Source organism: Pollicipes pollicipes, unplaced genomic scaffold (assembly GCF_011947565.3).
Source record: "Pollicipes pollicipes isolate AB1234 unplaced genomic scaffold, Ppol_2.1 Scaffold_4881;HRSCAF=5763_pilon_pilon_pilon, whole genome shotgun sequence".
Taxonomy (NCBI): domain Eukaryota; kingdom Metazoa; phylum Arthropoda; class Thecostraca; order Pollicipedomorpha; family Pollicipedidae; genus Pollicipes; species Pollicipes pollicipes.
In genome coordinates, this window is record NW_023596576.1 from 59,936,674 (window position 1) to 59,948,688 (window position 12,015).

The 12,015-nt window shown below is 52.2% G+C and overlaps 1 long non-coding RNA gene across 1 annotated transcript; it reads left to right on the plus strand.

The window, feature by feature from the left end:
* The first annotated feature begins 6,692 nt into the window (after positions 1-6,692).
* On the plus strand, positions 6,693-8,123 carry LOC119101212 (uncharacterized). The gene is made up of 4 exons (XR_005094517.1): positions 6,693-6,819; positions 7,189-7,380; positions 7,553-7,703; positions 8,034-8,123. It is a non-coding gene; the product is annotated as an uncharacterized LOC119101212 (long non-coding RNA).
* The last annotated feature ends 3,892 nt before the right edge of the window (positions 8,124-12,015 follow it).

Here is a 12,015-nt window from a genome sequence, read left to right on the forward strand (position 1 = left end):
GTGGACGGGCTAAAAGGAGGTGGGACTCCACTATGTGGTGGGACTATGTGTCTGCACACCGAAATTTGGCCTGTATGCAACATGAGCTTGGTATCGGTTCATTAGCCAAGCTACATTCTAAGGTGAGTATTTATGTCAAGCAGCTGGAACAAGTGGGCAATAATCTGAACCGCGATGCATAGATGTGGCCAAATGGTGCAATGTGATATTGTGCAGTAACTGCTAACTTGGCGCACTGGCCAACGGCGCGAGGACTTCACAAACGCGAACCGATCTTTTCCGAGCTTCCACACATACCTTGTGGCGAGCAGAGCAAGCATCCAATAATCTGAACCACGATGCATTGATGTGGCCAGTTGTTCCAACGGGACGTTTCGCGGTAATGGAAAGCTTGACGCGCTGGCCAACGGCGCGATAACTTAACATTTAGAGAGTCACGACATCAGGGAGCCCCCTTTATTCGTACGCGGGGCGTTTAACCAAGCGCACACGATGTCAATGGGGGAGGAAGGATTCTCCGTCGGTAATGTAAATCGCGCACCGACTGACGTGACCTTTCTTGTGTAATCACGCCTCGATGACACATTGCTCACTGCCGAAAGACTGTCCGTAGTGTGATAGCCTGTATATGGCATCCCGGGAAACAATGCTCGTGTCGAGTCGGGGGGGGGGGGGGGGGGAGGACTGTGTGCTTTCGATACCATGGTTTATGGTTATATGGATACCATGGTTCGATACCATGATATGGTTTAGAGCTTAAAACGGCAGGGTATATACACACATTATATAATTGTGTTTACACTATCTGCTGGTGATAGAAATCGATCTACAGACATGTTATGTTATGTTCAATTACCCCTTTAAAGAGCATTACCAACTGCTGCCGGTCCGCTGTAGAGCGATGGCCAGGATACATCGGCCTGGGAAAAATACTTATAATCTCGCGAAGATCGTGACTGTGAGCCGGCGATAGTGCTGGTATGCCGGTTAACATTATATTCGGTCGACCTTCCGACAGCATCTCCCCCAGTGCTGGCCGCCGTCCGTACAGGCGATTTGCAAAGTTCCGGCGCCCAATTCGGAATTGGTTTAGTTGTGTTCGGCGGGTGCAGCCAGGTGCGCGCGATACCATTGAGCGAACACTATAAGCCGGTAATATAAATCACTCATAGGCAGACATGACGTTTTTTTGTTCAAATCACCAAGTCACCAGCGCAATGCTGACTGCGGCCATCATGTTCGCATCGTGTGGCAAGAATATGGCAGCCCAGAATCTTTAACTTAATTAGCTTTAATCACGCATTCGCACGCGGGGTGCCACTACGTTTATTCGAGAGTGCTGGTCTGGGGCAATCAGCTCCCAGTGCACTATACATTTCCGATTAGGGAATCCATTGCATTTGGTCGGTTAGCCTACAGTGTCTCACTATCTTGGCGGGATGGCCAGAGCTGCAATCTGCAAAGTTACGGCGTCCAATTAAAAATATTATTATCAGTGCTCGGCAGGTGCCATTACGTACAAACTATATGATTGTCGATGTATTCTCTGCTAGCTATGTAAATCACATATCAGTCAGCAAAACCTTTTTTAAATCACGCCTTGACGGTGCAATGATAACTGCGAACGGCTTACGCGTAGCGTGATGTTCAGAATGCGGTGGCACGGACACAACTTCTAAGTGAGCGCAAAAAGGTGCGCTGTGTTCCTTCGATAGCGTCATTATAAAGACTTCAGCCGTGAGAAGAAAATACACTTGTCTGCTCAACAAATTTATTTTGTTCCGTCAACCCCCTCCCCCTTCAGCAGTGTCTGAATCTCTCTCAGGGCTGGAAGACGTGCTCCCGGCACCGTTCTGCGAGATCACGGCTCCAATTTGAATTAATTTTAGACTTGCGTGGCTGGTACGACCGTAGGCAACCGATGTCACTGTCGAGGCACTATCGACCCGCAACATAAATCGCTCATCGGTTGACAAAACACGATTTTGCTTCAAATCATCGTTTGACGACGCATTGCTGACTGCGGTCAGCCTACCCAGTCATTCAATAGCGTTTGTAAAGTGCCATCAGCTTCCAGTGCAACACACTTGTCAACTGAACCCTCGCTCTGACTCGCCGTTTTTCATAACGCGTACTGAAAGGGGGTCGATGCGACCTACTGGCGTTTCCAAATCAGTGAAGATATATTTTAGCTAATCATACCAGTGGCTTGGTCTCAACGATATGTTATATGTACTTATTAATAAAAGTGAAATAGATAAATCAGATAATCTTTTGGTATGTTTCTAGGTCAATAATTGCCCCTATTACGTCACATTTTTTTTCAAATTTTCCAGAACATCACACTCTCAGCTGTCCAACATCGTACACATGAGACCGCGCCTCGCAGCGACACACAGCGTAATTAGACGTATTTCTTGTTTAATTTTGAGTACAATGGTCATAATTGGATGTGTTTTTGGACATATATTTATCATAAATGCATACATCAACCGTAACAATGTCGGCCCGCCCGTGCGCGTTCCGAGGCCTCGTGGGTTGCCGCCCGCCGCCCGAGCCAGCCGTAGATCACCGGCACTGCTCCTCAAAAACTGCCGCTGCTGCAAAACCATAAAAGTAAGGAACACGTTCGTGAAGTCAAAGCACGCGCAGTAAATGCCCTAAAGGCTACTGAAAATTTGGGCCGAACTGCCCAACATGCCGGAGAGGCATTTTCGAAAAACTTTAGGGGAGCGCATCGCCCCCACCCCTTCTAATGGCAAGGCTTGCACTATTCAGTTTATACGATCAACCCTGCAACAGCGTCTCACTGAATGCCGGAAGCCGTCCTCAACGGTGATTTGCTAAGTTCCGACAACCAATTTAAAATATTTATGTATTTGTACACCGCGGGGTGCTTAAATAAGACCATGGTATCACCGTGGAAGCATTATCGTCCGGAAATGCCAATTGCGCGTCGGTCGACATGGCTTTTTCTAACCATTCATTGGCAAATTGCTTACTGCGGCCGGCCTGCGTGTGGCGTGAGGGCCAGACTACGGCACGGGAAGAATGATTTAATTGCGCGAAAGAGAGCAGCTATGTTCATACGATAGCGTTGGCATGGTGCTATCAGTCGGCGGTGCAACACCCTCTTCCGTTTTTGGTTTCCATTTTTCGGTCTACGCGCCGAAAGCGTCTCTGTGAGTGATGCCGGCCGGCCGCACGGGCACATTGCGATCCTATAGCCTCTAATTTAAAATTATTTTGCCGGGTACAAGCGTACACCACACGACGTCTTAGTGAGAGTTTCGGTCCGCCCTCCCCTCACAAAATCCTGGATCCGCCCCTGCTTGGAACCAATGACTGCGGATAACCGCTGTGACCCAAAGATGCGATTTTCTGGTGGTTCCCCCGCACATGACAGTAGCTAGTTCATCATTAGGAATTAGGATATGTTATCTGCCGTTGCCGCGCAGTGTCGCGCCCGGTTAAACAGTTTCCCCGTATAAGAATAACGACAAAAGAATCTGAACATTGAATGGCAGAAATCCAGAACGTGGGGATGGGACGGCACCAAATTCCAGGTAGCATTGGCACGTCGAATACGCCTATCAAGTTTTCAACAGATTGAGATGCTTGCCTGGATTCTGATCAATATTTACACAGCTGGGAACTCTCGAGTGATCAGAGAATCTGCGCCCCTCGAAGCCGAACTATCACTTGTGCCAAGGACAGGAAGTTTTGTCACAGCCAAACACCGACCAGCGAGCGCGGCGAGTTACTTTCGACAAGGCCTCACATTCTGATGCTGGATCACCGAACGTGGGTCAATCAAAGTGCGCTCGTCCGGTCTGATGTGCAACAAATTGTGTGATGTGCTATTTCCGCATATTTGTCTCTTTCCCGAAGAGTGAGGGCGGCTTCCGAGATGATGTATTTGCTTCCATATTCCTTCACGCAATTCCTGCGCGTGAAAGACGAAAGTGCAAAGTAGGCAGGAAATGTAGGTGGTATTTTGATAACCGGCTTACAAGACTGCGAACCTGTTTGAGCGGGGTAGTGTACCACTGCGGTACCATATGTGTGTTGTCCAACATAGGCCTCATATATTGTGTGTAGTTGGTCGCCTTGTTATCATTAAGTGGCACGTAACTTCATTTATTCTGTACACATAGGCATCGCTTGCAGTGATTGGGTCTGATTGCAAATAGGTACTGAGTGTGGCACATATTACCTGTTGGATTCCTGGGCAGGTGATTGAATTGCCATTCTGTAGCTTGGGGCTTAACTCTTCTCTCCAAAAGTGTCCCTTACAGAACATTTATCCACATCATATTGGTGTGTTTGGGCTACTTATTGAGTGATCATAGGTTTGTGTGAGTCTTGACACATTGTATTATTTGTTGTATGTTCCATGTTGCAGCTTACATGGAAACTGATTTTGGATGGGTTTTTGCTCATGCCAACATATTTTTCTCTGGTGAAAATGAGTCCAATTATTGGTTGTTGATGCACATAAAAAACCAACACTATTGAAATATTTCCCTGAAACCTTTTTCACTTAAGTTACCAACTTTCAAATTATTAAAATGGCTGTAGAGATTTTCACATCTCTCCTTCATGGAAACTGAAAACTACACATAATAGACATATTGCCAGTCACATTCCAGCTCTGGGTTACTACTAAGCTAATGGCTGTCCTACTCAGATATGTTACCTTACTTTGCACCATTTATAACAGGATGTGGACCTGAAGATAAAAGCCTGTGAGTTTGGCTCTGAACTTGGTGGTAAATTTGCTCCAAGTTTACAAGAAGAGGACTTTTTTCTGAAAACATCTTGTTACATAACAACACCATTGTAAGATTGGCTGCCTTTAAATTAAATGCCAATTCAGTTATCTGTTGTATTTGGATATACATCATCACATAACATGTATTAGGTTGCATCATGTTGAATAAAGCTGTTGATTGAATTGGCCCAATTTTTTCTGATAAAACTGTGGGGCCGAGGATTAGATATGAGCAGTGCGCTACAGTTTTTGTAACAGGCCCCACCCTATTCCTAAACACCTTTTTATTGACTTTCATCATGATAGATTTGACTGCCATGTTCAACGTATTGGTGTGGGCTTCACGGGGAAGGGAGTGAAGAAGGGACGAGTAAAGAGAGCATTGTTTAAACCCTCTCACTTCTCATTACCCTATGTTGCAAAGCTAATCATATGTTGTGCCATAATTGGGGGTTTGGAGGGGCTGCCTCCAGCCTCACTTTCCACACTACCACCTTACATTCTGCATGTTTCCATGCAGAAACTTGGATTTGTGGTGATGGGGAACTTCTTCAAGGAAGCATCCCTTTCTGACTTGCTAGTGGGAACCCACTCCCAGTTGTGGGGATTTGGGTTCACATCATTGCTGTGACCAGACAGCACTGGGAAAGACTTTGTTTGTCACCCAGTGTTGCAGCCTGGTATAATTTGGTAGCATGATACCTTCGCAAAATGATGTGATGGCATAGACAGCCACATGAAGACAAGCATTTGTGCAAATTACTTTTATGCATTGCACATTGGAATGTCTTTTGCATGACATTTGTGTATCTGTCAGTTACATGTCATTTAGTGCTATATCCATGCCTGCATCTGAATAAGTTACATGCCCTTGCTATCATTGGAGGCTGGAAATTGCTTCATTACTACAAACAGGTGCTTGATATATATATATATATATATATATATATATATATATATATACATATATATATATACTAGCCAGATTTTTGTGATGTTTTGAATATTGCCTGTGACTGGGACACCCCAAAGCTAACAATTTTTGCACACCCTTGTAACAAATATACAACCCCAGCTGTGTTGTAATTTATGAACCATTAAAAATTATCTTGTGAGGGTTTGTGGTGAATCTGATGTAGACTATATGAAGCATCATGTAGTTTAGTGCCAGTAGGATTTTTCCAAGTTCTTTTTCTGCATGACATGAGTTTGATGAGGGCTTAAAGGGAAAGTATTACTGTTGCCCTGTTTCAATTTAACTTAAATATTTCAGCAACTCCCTTGATCATCAACATGGCAGCACATGAAGCACCTGAGCTGGAAGTGGAAGAGCCCCCTCCAAAGCCTCCTGACAAAAGCAAGCTGGAAAAAGACAAAAATTTGTTGACAGAACAAATAAAAAAATTTAGAGGATCAACTGGTAAGAGCTTGTGCCAAACATGATTGTTTCTTGTCATTTTTTATGGTCCACTTCCATGTATGTGTCTTTTGGACAAAACTGCATCTACTAAAGCAATGTTTTGCAAAAATATTATTTTTGTAAGTTACAACACAGCATAGGCGTGACAAACGCCCTTTGACCAAATGTCATCATCTGGGCAGCCTTTCACCCTGCTACGGCCGTCTCTTACTCGCCAAGATGGGCTTGTACCCAGTCTGTGTATCCAGCCTGACCCCCGACCTACTGTCGGCTGGCCGAGCCCCGACGGCCCGTGGTTGCCCGCGCCGTCGGCGGTCGGCGCCCTCAAGCAGCAGGTGCGGTGTCGTGACCCGCGGCCTTGTGCCGAACGCTGATTTTTGCGTGTGCCCGCTCGCCGTCCGCTCGGCGGCGCTCCGCAAGCAGTGTGGTGGGTCGTGACCCGCGGCTTATGTCGACGGCTGAGTGTTGCGTGTATGCCCGCTGCCGTCGGCAGCGGTGCTGTAAGACCAGCGGCGCGGCGGCCGGCCGGCTGCAGCAGCTGGAGACGGCGCGGCGCGAGCTGTGCGAGCTGCACCGACAGACGGACGAGCGGCTGCAGGCGCTGGCGCCCCGCATCACCGAAACGGTCAGCACCGGCGCCAGCATCTGCTCCGGGGGCTCACCGAGGCCCCACCGTCCCGTGGACATCTGGCATTAGTCCATGTTAGCCAACTCCTTTGCAGCCCAGCCTCCGAGCTGTCCGCTGACGGTGGGCGATGTTAGATTAGTGATCCACGCAGGTATCTGCGAAACTCTAAACAGGCGCAGTGTCGTGCGCCTGGTTTTCTGTAGGACCACGGACAGGCTGTCTTTGGCGTGATTTGAACTCGAGTCTCAGTGTTCGAGATGGAACGCCCCGCCGACCAGACCTCTGACGTCACACCGATCTTTTGGCGGACACTGTCTGGGCTCTGACGTCACACCGATCTTTTGACGGACACGGTCTGGGCTCCAGCGGCACGCGATCTTCAAGCTGCGCGACAAGCTCAAGTACCGGACGGCGCAGCAGGTGGACGATGCCGTGCTGCGGCTCGAGAAACAAGTACAAACGCAAAATTTCAAGCTCAGGGAGGAGGAGAAGGTGGTCCGTGAGATCAACGACCTGAAAAAATCCAAACGAACGCTTCGCGAATACGACGCCAAAAAGGTAGCGGCACTCGGGATAATCATGGCCTCGCAACGGGACCGGGCCTTGCGCATGCGTAACTCCTCGGTCGGGACGGCATCTTATCCCCGATTCACACATTGTTTTCTGTCCAGTTGCCCAGTGTATGTTCCCGGTCGCGCTACTGATGCATGTCTCCAACTCGTTTCTTCAGAAAGAGCTGGACGCGCTGACCCAGAACCAGCGGGGCCTGCGGTACGAGCGTGACCGTCTGTACGGGGAGATCGACAAGAACAAGCGGGAGGAGGAGCGGATCCACCGCGAGGCACAGTCCACTGCGGCCAGCATCAAAATGCTGGACGAAGGTTAGTGTCGCACGTGTCACCACAGTTGCTGGCATCATGGACACCATCCTTTGCGATGGCGTAGTTGAAATGCTCACGCTTAGGATGCATTGTTTCGCCGTTGATGCTGTTAAATAGATAGAACAGAGTTAACGCAATCGTATTATAAATAGTGCAGCGGTGACAGCGTTTGACTGCCAATCTGCGCATTAGTTGCCTGCTCGTCGGTTGGCCCTGACGCAGCACCGCACCATCAGCCGTTTGGCGTCGCCGCGCCGCCGCGAGATGGGCCGGCGGTGCCCTTGAGGCGCGTCCCTCGCGTAACGGCGCCACCGCCATCCCGTCCGGCAGAGCTGGACGGGCTGCGGCGTCAACGACAGGCGCTAGACGCCCTTTACCAGGAGAGGCTGGACGCCTGGCAGGCGTGGCAGCGGCAGGCGGGCGGGCGCCGGCGCCGACCGCCGCGCGAGGAGCCGGCGCGACCGCCGCCGCCGCCGGCGGCCGCCGCGCCCCGCCAGCCGCCCGAGCCGTTCCTGCAGGAGCTGAGCACGTGCGTCCTGCTGCTGACGTACCTGCAACGGCTGTCGCACACGCCGGGCACCACTCCGGCCACACCCTCGGCCCATCTGATGCCCTCCGGTCAGTCCCCGGTCGCTGCCGCCCTAAAGTGGTGGGCACGGTTCTGGGAGGCGGGACCTTGGGGTGGTCGGGCAACTCTTGCAGGGTAGACACATTGGGTTCTTGTGATCGTTTGCCTTAACGGGGCGCAACGGAAGAGTTGGCTCTATGCCTTAAGGGGGCGCAACGAAAGAGTTGGATCTATAGAGTGCGTGCTTCTGCGTAGCACTACCATCGAAGCTGCTTGTAGGGATCGGTAGATTGGGAATTTTGTTCAGTAGTGGGTAGAACTGCGATGTTATGTTGCGTAGACGGGAAACCAAAATGTCTGAATGCATTTGGTTCTGCGTCCTGAGGCTGTGACGTGGTGGTTCCCTTCGGTGAATGACCCCATTGCACAGCGGCCAGCTGGGCCGTCTCGCCCGGTCTGTGACAGCGCTCCGTGTGAGCCGCCGCTGACCTCCGGTGAACCTGACCTCTGACCCACCGCTGACCTCCGGCGAACCTGACTGACCCACCGCTAGCCGGCGAACCTGACCCCTGACCCACCGCTGACCTCCGGCGAACCTGATCTCTGACCCGTTGCTGACCTCCGTTGGACATGACCCCTGACCCACCGCTGACCTCGGCGGTCTGACCTCTGACCCGGCCGGGCCGCTCTCGTGACGCAGGCGGCTCCACCCCCCGCTCAGTCCGCGCACGCCGCTGGCTGATGCCGGCCAGACGGAGATTCCGGACGCCGACGGCGGGCCCACCATGTTCCTGCTGCGCCGGAAGGAGGAGGAGCCGCCGCCGCCGCCCGGCCGCGCTAGGCGGCGCCGGGAGCGACGCGGCTCGCAGCGGGTGCGTGGTCCGCCCCATCTGCCAGCTGGCTGGCTGGCCTGGGTCTCGTCGGCCGTGCGTCTCGTCTCCCGACCGGTTGCGGTCACGAGTGCTGCTGCGGGACGGAGTGGCCGGTCGGAGAGCCGTCCTGTGGCTGCTCTAGTGCGCCTTTAAGAGTGCTTCGTAGTCTCAGAGTGTTATAGAGGATGTCGATTGTGCCCGGAGCTCTTGAAGCCTCGCGTCGTACCGCTTGCTTTTACCCTTAAAAAGAAGTGGTTGTTGGCGTATTGTTTGTACAGTTCTTGGCATGCGTGCTGGCTGCTCGCATCTGAAAATACGACAGTTTTTCGAGTGTTTTCTTGCCATTGACTGGAAACATGCCGAGTGCAGTTTCCTGTCCCTCGTATAACCTTCGCTGCATGCTTGATGTAACCTCGAAGGCCCACAGCTTCCTTTGTGGTGCTGCAGAAGCTGGCATTGCCTGACAAAATCGCAACAACTTAAGAACAACTTAAGGATGTCATCACAATCGCTCCCTATTTTCGCACTCGCCCTGGCCGGCTTTGTCCGTCGGTGCTGACCCCTGCCCGGATGATGACCTGGTGTTGACCTCGGCCCGGTGCTGACCTCGGCCCGCAGGCGCGGCCCCTGACACACACCTCGGAGGTGTTCCACCAGTTCTGCCTGCTCGACCTCCAGCCGCCGACGTCGCACAAGGAGGTGCCCGCCGCAGTGGAGCAGGTCAAGGCCAAGCAGGTCAGTCGGCCGAACCGAGCCGTGCAGCCGGACCGGCTATGCTGGCGCATGACGTGGTAGAGCTCAGCCTTTGGTGCTGCTCAGTTGTATGTAATCACAGTGGCCAATCTGTTTGTTTTATTTTGTTTATGAATTGCAATGAACCTTTCTTATAAGGAGCATTGTTGTGGTGGTGGGACGGCGGATTGTCTCGACGGTTGGTGACGTTCCCCTGCATTTACCGCTAAATGTTTAGCCTACCCCGGAGTGCTTGCTGTTCCAGAAATACTTCCAGATGTGCGCTCAGAAGGCGAGGCAGGACCGCTGCGAGAGAGCGGCCATCTCTGGCGGCGGCGGCGGCTCCGTGCCGCACCTCACACTCCGGCTCAACTCGACGTCACTGGGTGACGCACCGACCCGCACGCCGCCGCCGGGCGAGTTGGTCACGCTGCACAGCATCGGCGTCCAGCTACCCTACCAGATGACGATGGCGGCGCCGGCCTCCTACCAGCCGCAGTTGTCGCTCGAGAGCAGCGCCTCGTGCCCGGCCGCCATGCCGTCCGCAGAGTCGGCCTCGTCGCGGCCGTCGAGCCGCGACAGCGGCGTGCCGTCGGCGCCGCTCAGTGCCGAGGCTACCGAGGCCGAGCGCGACCCGTTTGCTGAGGCTCTGCAGCGCCGGCTGGGCACCGGCGCCAGCGACGCCCAGCACCAGCCACAGACACTAGAGGTTCCCATCGCCGCGCGGGAGGGCAGCATCAGCGCCACTTGAGAGGCGCGCAGCAGACCCCGGGAGAGTTCATTTGAGCAGTTTTACGGAACATGGGTGTGTTGCTGGAGGCGGAATTCTTAATTTATTGTTCCCAGGACTTCTTGCACTGGTACGCTACCGTGTGAATTATGTGTTACATATGGTATTCATGGAAACGTTTCGCAGTGCATTTGAGCATTCCTTGGTCAGTAATCAGTATTGCTCTACCATCTACGTACTTGTCCCGTGAATCGTTGCATCACTGCCAGCCCCTTCAACACGTGTCAGCGTGTCGTCGCAAAGCATATATCATGGCGGGTGACAGCCTGGGAGGGAGTGGAGGAGTGGGAGGGAGGGGGCGATAGCCAGAGAAGTTCACCGGCACAGCGGTTTTGAGAACGGGGTTACTCGGCATGAAACACTTCTACGGGATTGCGCCGCCAGATGCAGAGCGTTTCATCGCTGTTTGCCAACTGAAATAGTATGTCATACGCGTGTCGACGTTCGAGCATGTACTGCCTCCCACGGACTGTGACCTGGAATGTAGGCCTGGTGTGAAGCGCATGCCCCACAGGTCTCCTGGCTGTCTTGAAGGTGTGTGCGTAGCAACGTGCAGCCCGCTGTCCCGGTGATACGATTTTATAAGAGCACGTGCGAGCGTGCAATGAATTGGACCGTTAGCTGTAAAGAGCGACCGCTGAAGCGACGAACGTCGTCGAGTGCTCGCTGCTGATAGGCTTCCGAGTCACAATGTGGTAAACTGTGACGCGAGGCTATTGATATGAAGTGAAATGTCATTAGTTAACGGAATTCCTTTCGCTTCAGTGTAGAGTTTCTCGCTCAACTTCGTGGCAACACAAATTTGCTGAAGTGATTCTTAAAAAATATTACGTATCGTATGTGTTTATTCGAGCAGTGTGAGATAACCAGCCGCGGCGTCTCATGTAAAAACGCCGCAACGGTATATGTTTACATGAATAGCCTCAGGTCGTACTGGACGGGTCACACGCATACAACGAGCCTTCGGCGCCGACGCTGGAGCCATGTGCGGACCGAGCGGGGCTGGGGCCTGGCTTGGGCGACATGGCAGGGGTATTCCACGGTCCGGGCACCTGACACGGCGCAACGGTCACACGTCAGCTGGGTTGTGTTTCCACCGACCATCAAGCATGAAGCTGCGCTGTGTGCGACGTGTTCTTTGATTTCGCTGTCTGTTCTGTACTTGTTTAGAGAGATGACGTTGACCTGCGGTTGTCAATGCAATGATCTGGGCTGTGCCGATCGAATCGCGTTGGGTCGAAACCGATTACTTTTGAGCGAGAACGTGGTGATGTTCTTAACAAGCGATCAAACAGCATTGTTTGCTCGGCATCCTCCGCCAGGAACAATATATTCGCCCTGATCCTTACA